A 16,241-nucleotide genomic window follows, 5' to 3' on the forward strand; every position below is an offset into this window, starting at 1 on the left:
CTGATTGGTGTTGCAAGTTTCTTCGGGTATATTCCCAGAAGTGGAATTGCTGGGTCATAGGGCAGTTCCATTTTTAATTTTTTAAAATTTCTTTAAACTTTTTTTTGTAATACCCAAGGATATGTTAGTTGCTGTTTTTTTTCTTTTGTTATTTTTTTTTATTAATTTCACAGAGAGAAAGGAAAAGAGAGAGAAAATATATCCATGTGAAAGAGAAACATCAATAGGTAGCCTCCTACACCTGCCCTGACCAGAGACTGAACCTGCAACGTAGGTATGTGCTCTGACGGGGAATCGAACCCACAGCCTTTCTGTGTATGGGACAACGCTCCAACCAACTAAGCCACCTGGCCAGCGGTCATTTTGAATTTTTGAGGAAACTTCATACCGTTTTCCACAGTGGTTACACCAGTCTCCATTCCTACCAACAGTGTATGAGAAGATTCCCTTTTCTCCAACACTTATTATTTCTTGATTTATTGATGAATGCCATTCTAATACATGTGAGGTAAATATCTCATTGTGGTTTTAATTTGCATTTCTCTGATGATTACATATCTATTGGCATTTGTATGCTCTCTTTGGAGACATGTCTATTCAGGTCCTTTGCCCATTTTTTAACTATATTGTTTGTATTTGTTTGGTGATAATTTGTATAAGTTCTCTATAAATTTTGACATTAACCCCTTCTCAGATGTATCATTATTGAATATGGTCTCTCATTCGGTGGGTTGTCTTAATTTTGTTGATTGTTTCCTTTGCTGTGCAAAAACTTTTTAGTTTTATGTAGTCCCACATGTTTACTTTTGTTGTTGTTACCCTTGGCCAAGAAGATATATCAGAAAAAAATATTGCTACGAGAAATGTCTGAGATTTTACTGTCTATTTACTGGTAGGATTTTTATGGTTTTGAGTCTAACATTTAAATCTTTAATCAGCCTAAGCCGGTTTGGCTCAGGGGATAGAACATCAGCCTGAGGACTGAGAGGTCCCAGGTTCGATTCTGGTCAAGGTACCTTGGTTGCCAGCACATCCCCAGTGGGGGATGTACAGGAGGCGGCTGTTTGATGTCTCTCTCTCCCTCTCTCATTGATGTTTCTACCCCTCTATCTCTCTCCCTTCCTCTCTGTAAAAAATCAATAAAATATATATTTTAAAAAATTGTTAATCAATTTTGAGTTTATTCTTGTGTGTGTAAAAAGGTGGTCTGCTTTCCCTTTTTTGTTTTTTGCATGTATCTGTCCAATTTTCCCAACACCATTTACTGAATAGACTATCTTTATCCCATTGTATGTTCTTGCTTCCTTTGCCAAATATTAATTGACCATATGGACATGGTTTTATTTCTGGGTTCTCTATTCTGTTCCATTGATCTATATGTCTATTTTTATGCTAGTACCATGCTGTTTTGATTACTATATCCTTGTAGTATAGTTTGATATCAGCTAATGTGATTCCTCCAACTTTGTTTTTCTTTCTCAAGATTGCTATGGCTATTTGGAGTCTTTTGAGGCTCCATAAAAATTTTTGGGAATATTTGTTCTAGTTCTGTGAAATATGACATTGGTATCTTGATAGGAATTGTGTTGAACCTATAGGTTGATCTGGGTAGTATGGACATTTTAATTATATTAATTCTTTCCATCCATGAACACAATATATACATCTACTTATTTTTATCTTCTTCAATGTCTTATAATTTTCCAAGTACAGGTCCTTTACATCCTTAGTTAAATTTATTCCTAGATATTTTTTATGCAATTGTAAGAGGGTAATTTTGATTTATCATGAAAGTGTAATATATGTAAAGTATCTAGTACAGAGCTAGAACAGAATTAGTGCCCAATTAATAACTATTACTATAAATGTATAACTTACTTGCTATAGATCTCATGCAATTTTCCTATGCTAAGGGTAGACTTTCCCACTCACTATCATTGGAAAAAGGGGGCGGGGGGGGAAATACAGGCAGCTGCTTCCATGTGGATTTCTGATCATGTGAGTCACTGTTAAAAATCTTGGCTCCCATGACCAAAAATTTGATAGCTTTGCAAGCTGTTCCAGAAATGGGTCACAGAATTGTTTTTCTCTTTTAGTGGGAATATAGAAGGATGAAGTTTTTATGTGTGAATTTGTTAAACTTCCTCCTTCTTATCAACTTATGACCTTCTAGAAAGAAGGAACTAGGTTGGTTGTAATAATGACCACATTCCTGTGTACAGGAAGGTGCCATTAAACTGTAAAGAATGCCCCCAGCCAACTATCCTATTTCCAAAATAAAGGAGGGGGTTGTCCTCATGTTTGCCCCAAAGCCAAAAACCTAAAGCCACAGAGAAAACATCACTACTGTGGTAGAGGCTCTCCTGAATCAGAAATAAAGGGGGAGATATCCTAGCTTCTTCCTTTTGCTCATCTTCTAATCTCTTACCAGTCCCTCCTGTTGGCCAAACATCGAGAACCACCTGACAAGATAGCTTGACATACGCTACAGGGGTAATACTGGCATACAGGGACGAGGGGCAGGGGCAGGAAGTAATCTAAGGACCAATGGGAAAACAACTAAAATCTTTCAGTTTCTTGAAAAGGCCAAGCTCTTTCCAATGTCAAGATATTTACATATTCTGTGCCCTCTGCCTATAATTCTCTTCTTACCACTATTCACCTAGCTGCTTCTTTCTCATTCTTCAGGCCAAAATTTAAATATCACTTCCTCAAAGAGGTCTTCCCTGATTATCTTCCTTATTATTCTTTTTTTTTTTTTTTATCTTATGTGCCTACAAACCTTATAATTGTGTAGATATCTGTGTGATTATCTGTATAATGTCTATTTATCCTGGGACAAGACCTATCTGTTTTGCTTCCTACTATATTTCCAGAATCTGGACAGTGCCTCACATGTAGTCATCAGCACTCAGTAAAATTAGTAGCCATAATTATCACTGTCAATTATTTTTAGCAGTAATTGAATAATCAAAAGGAGATATCAGCCCTTTAGAGTATATATTAATTTCTTTCTGATGCCTCTCTCTATTTTTTTCTTTCTAATATTTAGTTAACACAAGTTGTAAGTTCCAGTTCTATAAATACTTTTTAAGCATTGTAGAGTATCAAATTTCTACTTCTTAAGGCTTCAAAGTTCATTAGAGGAAGTTGCTACATTCTTTGAACTGTCAAAACAAAAACTATGTTGGCAAACTTGGAATATATAAATTCTTTTCATCAAATTATCTGTAACTGAAATGAAAAGAAACTGTGCAGAAGAGCCATTTATCATCTGCGCAATCTGTTTATGCTTCACACATTCTGGTTGGGATCTTTTGATTTTTGTTCAGTAAAACTATTGAATGATACATTTTTTGGCACTTCCCAGAAGATCTTCATTATTTTTCTTCTACAATCATTTTGTTTCTCAATAAAATTCAGCTCCCTTTTTTTTCTTAGCATTTTGTTCTAGTTGCTACATGTGGAATGGAGGAATGTCCTACCCTTTGTAGATAAAATAAATCTGGAATCTACATAGGGAGGGGCTGTTTTGTCTTTAGAGACTTTTTAAAAAAGTGTTGACAGTATTAAAGATGTCTCTCATTTCCCCCACACACATACACTCAGCCCTTACCTAGGCTCCCAGGATTTTACTACTCTATTGTCCATGTCCATGGGCTATGTATATAAGTATATAAGTTCTTTGGTTTATTTTTCCTTGTGCCTCCACCTTCACATCTAAGTAGAGACTTTGTCTCTAAGATTCCCAGGCTTTCCTAACCCCGGGCTTCTCAACCCCATCTGCCACTATCTCCCATGTTATCATTTGTGTGTGTGTATGTGTGCATGTGTGTGTGCATGCACACACACACACAGACACACACACGCACCTCTTGCAAGCTCAGGAAGAGAGGAGCTGGGAAAGTCAACAGGCTGGTTCTTTAGCCAGCAGCGGGAACTAAGGTGACCATCTTGGGCATTCAGCATGTATGGCGCTTAAAGCCCACTTTCAGGTTCATTTTTACCACCACTCTATGATCTACTCATCGAATATTTATCTTATGCCTATTATCTGTTGGAAACCATGCTAGGGCTAGAGACTCAGTTAGAATAAGGTGTGGTTCTTGCTTTCAAGGAGCATACTGTTTAGTACAGTGAGTCAGGCAAGTAACAAATATGTATGTATGTATTCCAACATACACATTTAACTTTATTTATCAATGTAATTTAAAGTTTGATTTTATAAAACGAAAAGGTACTAAGAGTTCTGTATAACTGGAATTTAAACAATAGAAATAGTGACAACTTTGTAAGTGTAAATTATATACATTAAAATAAATAGAGCGTTTTTCAATATGGGAGCTATACAAATGAAATAAATGGCAAAAGGACCTTCTAGGAATATTTTGTTAATGTAAATTATTAGAAACTTTAGGACCTAAACAAAGAATCTGAATATTCAGACTTCTTTTGCTGTTTTATAATTACCTATTTTCTGAGTCAAGCCACTTGGCCAAAAGGTCTGATTTAGAAAAGCATTTTGCTTTATAGCAAAAGTTCCCCATCTCCAGTTACTACCTTCAAAGGAATTGACATTACAGTGCTGATATAATCTGCTGGTTCTCTCTGAGCAGTGTGCAAAAAATGTCAACCTTATGGAAAGTCAAACAGATACCAAAAAATGGTATAAAAATGTACAGTACAATAAAGTATAACATTAGGTTTTCCCAATCTAAAATCAGTGAAGTAAATCATGAACTATAGTTGACATGGTTTCAAGAAACACATTTGAGAATTCCATTATTGTTCTCTGCTCATCTTCAGCCACGGACAGGGATTTTGTCGGCCACCATGCCGTTTACCTTGTGGATGGTAGCAGTGAAGGAACTCAGGTGGACTTGCTCAGAACTGATAATGAACTGTGGTCCCAACTCTTCCCACGTTTCAGATACAACCAAAAACTTAATCTGTACAGAGCAACAGATCAAATGAACAAGAAACTCCCAACAGGGGCAGGAATGTCACTATAGCTGTGATCTGTCTGATCACCCAGCAGATCTCATCTTGGATAGCTTCCTGAGACTGTGCTCAGAGTGTCATCTCTGGCGGTCTTGTCACAATTAGTAGCAAACTGCCATCTTTCAAGGACCTCACCACTTTCAATATTTGAGATGACTACCACCAGTTTCCACACTGAGCAATTGTATAACCTATCTCTTAGTTGCTCCATCCACATTGCTTAGGTATTTCATGAGCTCAGGATCAATGGTTACAAGCAAGGTGAGTCCACATTTCTACACTCAAAGGTTTCAAATGGATAAATGCCACCCTGTGGATGCCAAGTGAGAAGAACTCGGGCACGATGTTGGTGCTCCAGCGTGGGGTGATGCCCTGATCCCTGGAGAGCTGCCCCAGGATGGCCAGGCCAACAGCCACAGTGCAAGCCCACCACACAGCAGCTACCACCCCCCACCTCACTTCAAAAGTCATCAAATAACAAATATTTAGACTCATTATGTCAAATTCTCTAAGAAAAGTAAACACAAAGCACTATGGGAGGAGGTCACTAACTCAATCTTTGGGATAGGGGAGAGGTGAGAGTAGGGATGCCGCAGCAAAAGTTTCCTGGAGGAGGTGGAGCTTGAGCTGAAAGATGAGTAGGATTTTCCTGGACAAAGAGTAGAGGAATGTTCCAGATAAAAAGGAACAGTATGTGCAGAAGTTCATAGCAATGTGTGAATTATTAGTAATTTAGGGCCAGGAATTATTAGTAATCTAGGGCCAGGGCCAGGACAGGGAAGGAAGTGTGAGATGAACTAAAGAGGTAAGCACAGAACAGGGTGTTGACGGGTTTTATATCAGGTAAGAATCCATTTTCTATGGTTAGGTTATTCTGAACTAACTCGAGTTAAAAGGAATTGATGATCTGTATGGAAAGAAGACAAACTTTTGGAGTCAGGCAACATGGGTCTGAAACTTGGTTGGGCCATTAGTTTTCAACCTTGGCAAAATTACTTAGCCTCTCTAAGCCTCAGTTGCTTCATCAATAAATGGACATCATATCTGCTCTAAAGAATTATAATTAGGATTAAATAATATACCGTATTTTTCGGACCATAAGACGCACTTTTTTCCCCCCAGAAGTGGGGGGAAAAAGTCCCTGCGTCTTATGGTCCAAATATAGCCTACACATATACTTTTTTTTAAAAAGTTTTTTTACTTGCCCAGCTCTGTGTGGTCTCTGTGTGCTTGCCCGGCTCTAAAATGGTTCTAAATGCTGCCGTTTACTTTACAGGGTTGATTACATGTGTTTATGACTGTGATGTTGGGTTTTAATGCACATAAAATATTTTAGGACACTATTTGTTTCAGAATCTTTTTTTTCTTCATTTCCCTTCTCTAAAAACTGGTGCGTCTTATGGTCCGGAGCATCTTATGGTCCGAAAAATATGGTAATACATATAATATCCAGTGTATATAAAGTTAAGTCTCAACTATTATAGAATAAACCTCTATAATCCAGAATATTCAGCCCCTGCCGGAATGGCTTAGTTGGTTGAGCATCACCGCATGCACCGAAAGGTTGCTGGTTCAATTCCTGGTCTCTCTCTCTTCTTCTCTCTCTCACTCTCTCCCTCTCTTTCCCTCCCTCACTTTTTCTTACACTCTCCCTTCCTGTCTCTCTAAAAACAGATTTTAAAAATCTTAGAAAACAGCCAAAACCGGTTTGGCTCAGTGGTAGAGCATCGGTCTGTGGACTGAAAGGTCCCAGGTTCGATTCCGGTCAAGGGCATGTACCTGAGTTGCGGGCACATCCCCTGTAGGGGGTGTGCAAGAGGCAGCTGGTCGATGTTTCTCTCTCATCAACGTTTCTAGCTCTCTATATCTCTCCCTTCCTCTCTGTAAAAAATCAATAAAATATATATTTTAAAAAATCTTAGAAAACAACAATAACACAATATTCATGGAAAGCTTTGAGTCACATAGTTAAATGAACACAAACTAGTTCTGGTTTGTCTCCAGCAACCAAAGAGACATTTATCCTGCTTGAACTATTTATATCCTTTTTTGTTTGGGCTCTTTGTTTCTGAAATATATATATATATATTTCAGAAAGGAAGGGAGGAGAGATAGAAACATCACAAATGAGAATCATTGATTGGCTGCCTCCTGCATGCCGCCTATTGGGGATCGATCTCACAACCCCAGGCATATGCCCTTGATCGGAATCGAATGAGGGACCCTTCAGTTCGCAGGCCAATGCTCTGTCCACTGAACCGAACCAGCTAGGACTTCTTAAAAAGATATACTTTTAGTGATTTCAGAGAGGAAAGGAGATGGAGAGAGATAGAAACATCAATGATGGGAGAGATACATCCCAAACTGGGGAACAAACCCATATCCCAGGTATGTACCCTGGCCAGGGATCAAAATGCAGCCTCCTGGTTCATAGGTCAATGCCCAACCACTGAGCCATGCCACAGGGTGTCTCTGTGCTTTTAATGGTAACATATATATTTCATAATTTGTTGCAATTTTACTACCTAATAAATGAGTTCTTTGGAAGTGAATTATTATGTCCTCAGACTCATTCTCATTCCCTTTATGTCACAGAATTTTTTGAGTTAAAAGAGGCTGTTGAACTCATCTCTGGAAGCTGGGAACAGACACCTATGTTGAAATAGAAACATGGCTTAACAACAAACAATTTGAATACCCCTCAGTCTGGAACTGACTAAATAAACTTGTGTCTTTATGTTGTGAAATACTATGCAGCAGCTAAAAGAGTTAGCTCTCTATGCACTAACATAACTAGGTCTCCAAGACCTATAGTTAAATGGAAAAGCAAGCTACATGAAGATGTTTGCAGAATGACACCATCATTGTTTATAGAAAAATATACACATACATAATTAACCAAAATTATATGCTAAGGTTGTGTGTGCAGTGTATAAATGCATAGGAAAAAACTCTGGAGGGATGCACACTAAAATGATGAGTGGCTATGTATGGTGACAAGAGAAGCTTTGTCGGGATGGGGAGGGGTGAGGAAGGACAGTTGTCCAAGGAGACATTTTCAGAAATACTTTAATTTTTTACAAGTAATACTCTCGTTGTTTGTGTCATCCAAAATTTGTTTTCAAAAAAGAAACAGAGAACAAAGGACTTAGAGGTTGGATGAAACTGGCTCAACTCCTGACTCAGCAACTTGTACACTGTATGACTTTTGGGAAGATCTGCTCCCTCTGTCTCAGTTTCTTTGTCAGCAAAATCAAGATACCACTGCCTGTCTTGTCTCGTTGTAAAGACTAAAAGTAAAGCTCCCTGTGCATGATCAGCACTCCCATATGTTAGTTGTTTCTTTCCCCTGTTCTGATTCCAATGGTTCTTTCTTCCCAGCTAAAACAATGTGTTGCTTTTTTAAGTTAGAAAAACCAAATGCAAAGCGGCCACCTAAAATCTGAACCCTCTTCCTGTGTTTGGGACTTCCTCCAACCCGTGAGCCAGCTGTTGAAAAATGACAGATACTTTCCCAGTTGCCCTTGCAGCAAGGTGGCAGTCAGATGACTTAGGCTTCCTTATCAGGACCCACTTTCCTTACAAATAGAGGGATTGCTTCCAGGCCTATGGATAGGTACCCATCAAGGGCTCTCATCACTAACTTTTCACTGAATGCTCAAATTTTAAAAATATATATATTTTATTGATTTTTTTTACATAGAGGAAGGGAGAGAGATAGAGAGCTAGAAACGTTGATGAGAGAGAAACATCAACCAGCTGCCTCTTGCACACCCCCTACAGGGGATGTGCCTGCAACCTATGTACATGCCCTTTGACGGGAATCGAACCTGGGACCTTTCAGTCCACAGACCGACGCTCTACCACTGAGCCAAACCGGTTTCGGCTTGAAGTTTTATTTTAACTGAAACTAATTTTAACAGTCACAGACTCCGAGTGGGCTTGGGGCTGATGTATCTTGCTGATAGTAACCAAAACAAAGGGGACCTTACTTTCTGAAGCCATTGCACGGGAGCAAGACATTCTATCAGACTCTAGGCAGGTCGCTGTGCAATGGCATTCTATCCAGTTCAACTATCTTAATCCAGGTGCTCCAATCGAGGTGAAACCACACCATCGTTGCACTTCCTGCTCCAGGAAAAGAGAATTCACTTCTCAGGAACCTCCAGAAGCCCCTGGTTAACATTCTTGGAGAAATTAATAACGAAGTGGCTATTTTATATTCATCCCTTGTACTTTGAGCTCTTTTCGTGCTTTATAACTGCGGCTGGTCCAAGGTGCCTGAAGTCTCTGCTTTCTGGACTACAGCATGAGAATTCACTTCAGTGTCTACAATGGAACTCCAAAGCTAGGCTTCTGCATCTTAGTCATTAATAGATCCCCCAGCCACTTGTAACTTCCAGAACTGAGTTGAAAAGGAGCACGTATATGTTCCAGACCGCTGTGAGGCAACCCTGAATCCTCTCGGCCTTCCCCATCTCTTGTTCCCAGACCAGCAGCTCTTTATGGGCTTCTGCCAGCAGCGCTCCACCTCAAGCTGCCCCATGTGCCTCTCGCCTCCCATCCCAGGGAGGTATTCATGCCAAGATACAGAATGTCGCCAGATCCTGCCTGTGACCTACATCTGTGAGACCCAGAAGTACCAGGAGTTAATGCCACATGAGTTGACAGCAGGCAGATAAATTCCCCCCCCCCCCCTTCTCTGTCGAGACTATTTTGAGATGCCATTTGCGTGGCTTCCTGGGGGATGATCCTGAGGACAGGAGCACTCAGTCACACTTTGCAGCTGCCAACTTGATAACGTAGTCTCACAGTGGCTCCCCCTTTTCTGCTATACTCTCCTTATCCCTCATGACTGGAAATGAATTCCCTAACCTAGGACAAGCACCATAAGCTCTTTGCCTCAGGCTCTGCTTATTGGGTAGCCCAAGCTAAGACAATACCACAAGATTCATAGTCAAAATTATGTCATATTCACCATAATTGGTTACAGAGAGTGGCTCTATGGTCAAGCCTCAGGCTGACCTGTGGCAGGGCCTCCAACAAGTCCCAGCTTGGAGGGCAGAGCCCTCCTGGCACAATTAAGTCTGACCTTAGAGTCCTCCCTTGCTCCTTCCTAAGTAGCTAATGGGCTGTGGGAGGTGCAGCAAGAACATTGTAAACATGTTGACCACTTCCCTTGTTTTGCTTTGTGTGCTCTGACTATAAAATAAAGGCTCAGCTTGCAGGCCAAGGCACTGTCTCCATCAAAGAAGCAGTGTCTCATTGAGTCCCCGCAGTATTCTTTAATCCTTCACTCCCCCCCTTTCCCCCTCACCAAACCTGCCGTGCTGGATTCGGCACAATTGGTAGCTTTTCCTCACTTGGGAATCCTTTCCGGTTTCTCACTCAGTCCTATTCTCAATGTGTGCCTTTGGGAAAACTGCTTAATCTCTGAACCTCATATTCTTCAAGGTATTATGGAGATAATAAAAATGCCTAGCTCATAAGAGTTGGGGGAATTAAAAGTAAATAGTGGTTTAAAATCACTTAGTATAGTTCTAGGCATGTAGTGAATGCTATGCTCAAAATGTCAGTTGTTGTTATTATTATTATTATAATAAAAAATCAGTCCTATTTGCAACATGATGGGGCTCTAGGGGAGACGGGAAAAGGAAAGGGGATTCACCTACAAATACACAGGGAAGTATGTCCACATGCCTATGAACACATGTGATCATGCTACACAATACATGATTATTTTCACCAGGAACACACAACCTAACTCTAAAAGAAAAAGTACACTTGGTATGTTTAAACTGGTTAGGATCCCAGTGGTCCTAGGCTTTGTTGGACTTTTTCATCTGTGGCTTCAAGGAGCTGGCACAGCCCAGGGATGGCCAGGCTTTCCTCTTCTGAAGCTCTGTCCATTGACTCTCAGTTGTGCCCAGGGGTTCCTGACAGTAGATGGCCTGGCTCTCACATCTTGCCATCTTTTTAAAAGATATGTTTTTAAAGTATGTTTTCATTAATTTTTATTTACTATTTTTTTAAATTTATCTTTATTGTTGATAGTATTGCAGGAGGCCTCTTCGTTTGTTTTTTTCTCCATTGACCTCCCTCTACCTCGCATCCACCCTTCCCAGGTCTTTACCACACTATATGCATATAACTTTCCTGGTTAATCTCCCCCTGCCCCTGCCCTTGCTCTGAAATTCCACTGACTTATTTTCATTGACATTAGAGAGAAGGAGGGAGAGAGAGATAGAAACATCGATGAGAGAGAAATATCAACATTGATCTTGGCTGCCTCTTGCACACCCCCTACTGGGGATCAAGCCCAAAACCCAGGCAGGCATGTGCCCTGAACAGGAATCAAACTGGCGACCTATTGGTGCATAAGTCAAAGTTCAACCACTGAGCCACACCCACCTGGCCCACCTTTGGTCTCAGTGTCTCAATTGTGTCATTTTGGGGTTTTATTTGTTGATGTGGATTTAATTTTCTTTCATCTCTGGCTGCCAAAGGTTTTGGTGCTTTTATTATTTGTAGGGAACTAGATCAACTACAAACCATCTCTTTGCTGGGTTTAGGTTTTCACAGTAGTGGATGTGCTGCTGCTGCCTGCTGCTCCCCCAGTTGCAAGTCTCATAGGGCACTGCTGTGACAGAAGTCAAAGTGCATGTCTGAGTGCACACTGCAGTCAGTCAATTCCTGGGATTTTATGTGCTTGCAAGGATGGGTTGTTCTTGAATTTTGTGCTAGATTCTGTCTCTGCCTTCTGGTTAGAAGAGAGTCTTGTTCCCCATATGTTCGTTCTGGGAGTTTCATGGTGTTTGTCCTCCTCAGGCAGCGGGAGGACAGTTCTACTTGTGGTGTCAATTTTCATTCAAATGATGGCAAAATAAACTTTAGGGTTGTTTTTCAGTCAACTTTTCTTCCATCTTGGATTGATCTGATTTTAGCTAGTTCTTGTTGTTGATTTCTGTGACAACTACAGGAATTTCCTGCCATAAACTGTTTCCCTTTGATCATGTGTGAGAGTGGAGGCTCTAGTTCTAGGACCTAGCAGCTTATCTGCCAGTGATGTCCATTCCTACTTTCTCATTCCACTTGTCAAGAACCTTTCCTGACTTCTTTCTATCCTGCCTCTTTGAGTTCTGCCTATCACTATATTTACTAAAAGTACCTTGGTCAAAAGTAACATGAATAAGTTTTATTTTCACCAGCACTTATATCAGCCTGGTTATGCTGTTCATATGCAGTTCAGTGGGTTCATTTGTTTTTGTTTGCATTCAATTTTAAGGCATACCCCCTACCTTTCTTGATTTTTTTTAAAGATAGGGTGGGGCAAAGTAAGTTTACAGGTGTTCACATGAAAAATAATACAATCATTAATAAATAATAATACAAGATTAAACTATGTTTCAAGTATTGTACTTATAACTGTAAACCTACTTTTGCCTCAACCCGTATGTATAACATTAGCATGTTTCCAAAAGTCAAAACTATACAAAACTGTGTACTCATAGAAATATTATTCACTCTTCTATCCCACCCCATTTTCCCCACCCTTAATTGGCAACCAATTTTATTTAGTGACTGGCTTATCCTTCCTGTTATTTTTGCAAAATAATTTTTAAAACTATAAATACAGATGTTTTCTTATTTCCTCATTTCTTTTGTTTGTTTGTTTGTTTTGTTAATCCTCGCCTGAGGATATTTCTCCATTGATTTTTAGAGAGAGTGGGAGGAAGAGATCGAGACAGAGGGAGAAACATTGATGTGAGAGAGAAACATGGATTGGTTGCCTCCTGCAAGGGCCCTAACAAGGGCCAGGAATCAAGCCTGCAACTGGGGTACATGTCCTTGACTGGAATCAAACCCAGGAACCTTCAGTCCATAGGTTGATGCTCTATCACTGAGCCAAACCAATTAGGGCTCCTCATTTTATATAGTAAAGGTAGTATACTGTAGATATTCTTTTGTACTTAACATATCCTGGAAATCATATCAGTTCATAGAGATACATCTCTTTTTAAAAACACATAGCTGTATAATACTACACTGTATATTTTTTATCATAGTTTATTCAACCAATTTCCTATGTTTTAGCATTAAGGTGGTTTGCAATATTTTGCAACTACAAATAATGTTACCAAGAATAACTTTTTGCTTATGTATTTTCATATTCTTAGAGGTGCACCTTTAAGGAGAATTCCTAGAAGTGAGGTTACTGAGTAAAAGGATAAAGGCATATGTAGTATTGTTAGATATTGTCATATCCTCCTTGGGGTTTTCTGGCCCCATCAACCAATTTGCTGATTCTCTAGACACCAACTGAGTGTCCAACAATTTATTTCAGTTCTGACACTAACTACGATCAGTGTAGACCCCACAGGTTAAGGACTATAATATTGCTCTCATTTCAGAAGCTAGTAGGAAGTCGTGGACCACCTTCTGACCTAGTGGCTATTGAGGGTGTCCCACAACCCCCTCCTCAGGTTTGATAATTTACTAGAATGTCTCCCAAACTTAGGGAAGCACTTTAGTTACATTTACCCATTTATCATAAAGGATACAACTCAGGACCAACTAAAAAGAGGTCATGTATAGGGAAAGGTCTAGGGAGAGGGGCATGGAGTTTCCATGCCCTTCCAGCACCTCAATGTGTTTACCAACCCAGAAGCTCATGAAATCTCCTTATTCAAGAGTTTTAATAACCCTCAATCTCCAGCCCCACTTTCTTCCCCTTCCCAGAAGTCAGTGACCAGCCCCATCTGAAACCATTTAGGGGTTCTACCTTAAATCACTTAGTAGCATAAACTCAGTTGTGATGTAAAGGGGCTTGTTATAAATAACTAAGCACACTACAAGCACTGGGAAATTTCATGGATTTTAGGAGTATTGTGCCCGGAAACCTCACACCAAAACCAAATATATTTCTTATTATACCTCACCTTCCCATAAGGATTGTACTGTTTTGCATTCCCACCAACACTATGAGAGTACCCAGTTTCTTCTCAGCCTTGTTAAGCTCTTACATTTTTGCTAATCTGATGATTGGATATAGTAACTGTTTCCTTTCAGTTTGCATTTCTGTTATTATAAATAAAAGGTACATCTCTTTATATATTACGAGCTAACATATAAACTGTATATATTTCTGTCCACTTTTTTTCTGTAGGATTTTGGGTCTCGTTTTCCTTCAATCTTTATAAGTTTTTTTTTTTATATTAGGGAAATTAGTACTTTATCTGAGATATATATTGCAAATATTTATTCTGAATTTGTTGTCTTTTGACTTTGACTTTGCTTAAAGTGTTGTTGAGGTGTTGTTGTTTGTTTTTGTTTTGTTTTTTTTACCATGAAAAAGTTTTTAATTTCTGTATAGTCAAATTTATCAACAAATTTTAATTGCAAAACAACTTTAAAAATTTTTATTTGCATTTGAACTCTAAGTCGTATTTAGATAGCTCTCCCCTGCCTCCCCACCTAGGCTATAGAAACAATCATATTTTCTCCTGATATTATGTAGATCACTATTTAAACATTTAGCTATCTGATTTATTTAGAGTTTACTCTTGTGTGTGGCATGATGAATTGGTAATAATAATGGTAATGACAACCCAAAAGAACAATACAAAAAATGTATGTTTAACATGACCCCTACAAATATACATAGAAGACAAATTAGAAGAAAATGCACCAAACTGTTACACATTTACATCTGGCTAATAACATTATGTGGAATTTAAAAAATATTTTCTATATGCTTTTCATGTTTTTATAATAAATATGTATTACTTTATAACTGGAAAGAAAAACAGCACATTGTCTTTTAAATAGTAAAAAACTAGCCCTGCTATATTTTTATTTTTATATTTTTTTTTGTAGCCTGAAAAAATAAGGTTTAAAATAACACATAGTGGTTGAAGTAAAGAAGAAAGAATAGAATCAATGAATACTTCTCTCTCTTCATATCTCTGCCTCTCCACATGTTTTTTTCTCTCTACCCTTTTCTCACTCCCCATGACTTATAGAAGTAAAATACATGCAGAAAATGAGCAAGCCTTCCACAGCATGTTATTTTATTGCTGCAAAAGCTAGTTGGGGTTAATTCTTTCATAAAACACCAGTGCAGGTTACGACAAGAGCTGAGAGAACACGGTGCTAATGGATCATGTAGAGCTTCGAGCATAGAGACTACCGCTTCCCCCTTAGCTAACGGTTTGCAAGCCAGCAACAGGGTAATCTATTACAAGGCTTTCTCTGTGTTATCCTGGAGGCTGTAAAATTCTAGATCCTGCATTTTAGAAGTTGAGTGGTCAGAGGGGAATTATTGCTTCCTTTATTTTATGGCCTTAGTGATATGCAGCTTGTCCCCAGAATGTGCAGCTGAAAAATCAATGCCAGATGACTCAGTAGGAGACGGTCTAATGGTTCTGTGTTAGTCTCCATCTCCCCAGGAGGAAAGCTAGGCAGTGCAGGTCCTCGGGATTGTCATTTCCAGTGGTTAATAAGAACGCGTTGAATGCTCAGAGTGTACTGAGGTCTGCTTTGCATGCATTATCTCATGAAATTACCACAGCAACCTACAAGGGAGGCACTATTATTACATCATATATATTACACAGATGGCAGGTGTTGATAAATAACTTTCCCGAAATCAGACAACCTGGAGGCAGCAGAATGAGAACCCGAATCCATGACTGTGTGGCTTCAAAGTCAGTAATTTAGAAGCTATTCTGATGCCACTGGATGAAGTGCCAGTATCAAGAAATAGCTTAACACATCTCAGTCTATCATCCATATCTACTCATCCAGATAGGACAAGGCCTGCTTTGAAAAATTTTTCTAGCAGCCCTTCTCAATACAGGGTCCATAAACAAATTAAACTTTACCCAAAAATTACTTGAATATTATAGTCTCACTTCTTTAATGAAGGCTCCTGCAGTGGTTTGTTTCACTGGTGCATATTCTTTAAATGCCAAATAACCAGAATTTCTCTCTCTCTCTCTCTCTCTCTCTCTCTCTCTCTCTCTCTCTCTCTCTCTCTCTCACTCTCTCTCTCTTTCTCACTGTCCCTCAAATTTGCTTTTTTTTCCTTCTCAAAAGAAACTAATGTTTAGGTTAAGTATTGGCAGAAAAAGTATTTCTGTTTGATACCGATGTCCCCATAACTTACTGAGTCTCATGGTTCTTGGCTAGATATCATGCTGGCAGTCATTTAAGCAAAACCAACGTCATTAGCTATCAAT

At 39.2% G+C, this 16,241-nt stretch overlaps 1 pseudogene; it reads right to left on the minus strand.

The window, feature by feature from the left end:
- Positions 1-4,802: 4,802 nt before the first annotated feature.
- Positions 4,803-5,496, minus strand: LOC118729513 (annotated as a pseudogene).
- Positions 5,497-16,241: the final 10,745 nt, after the last annotated feature.

This window comes from Pipistrellus kuhlii, unplaced genomic scaffold (assembly GCF_014108245.1).
Source record: "Pipistrellus kuhlii isolate mPipKuh1 unplaced genomic scaffold, mPipKuh1.p scaffold_m20_p_3, whole genome shotgun sequence".
Lineage (NCBI taxonomy): Eukaryota > Metazoa > Chordata > Mammalia > Chiroptera > Vespertilionidae > Pipistrellus > Pipistrellus kuhlii.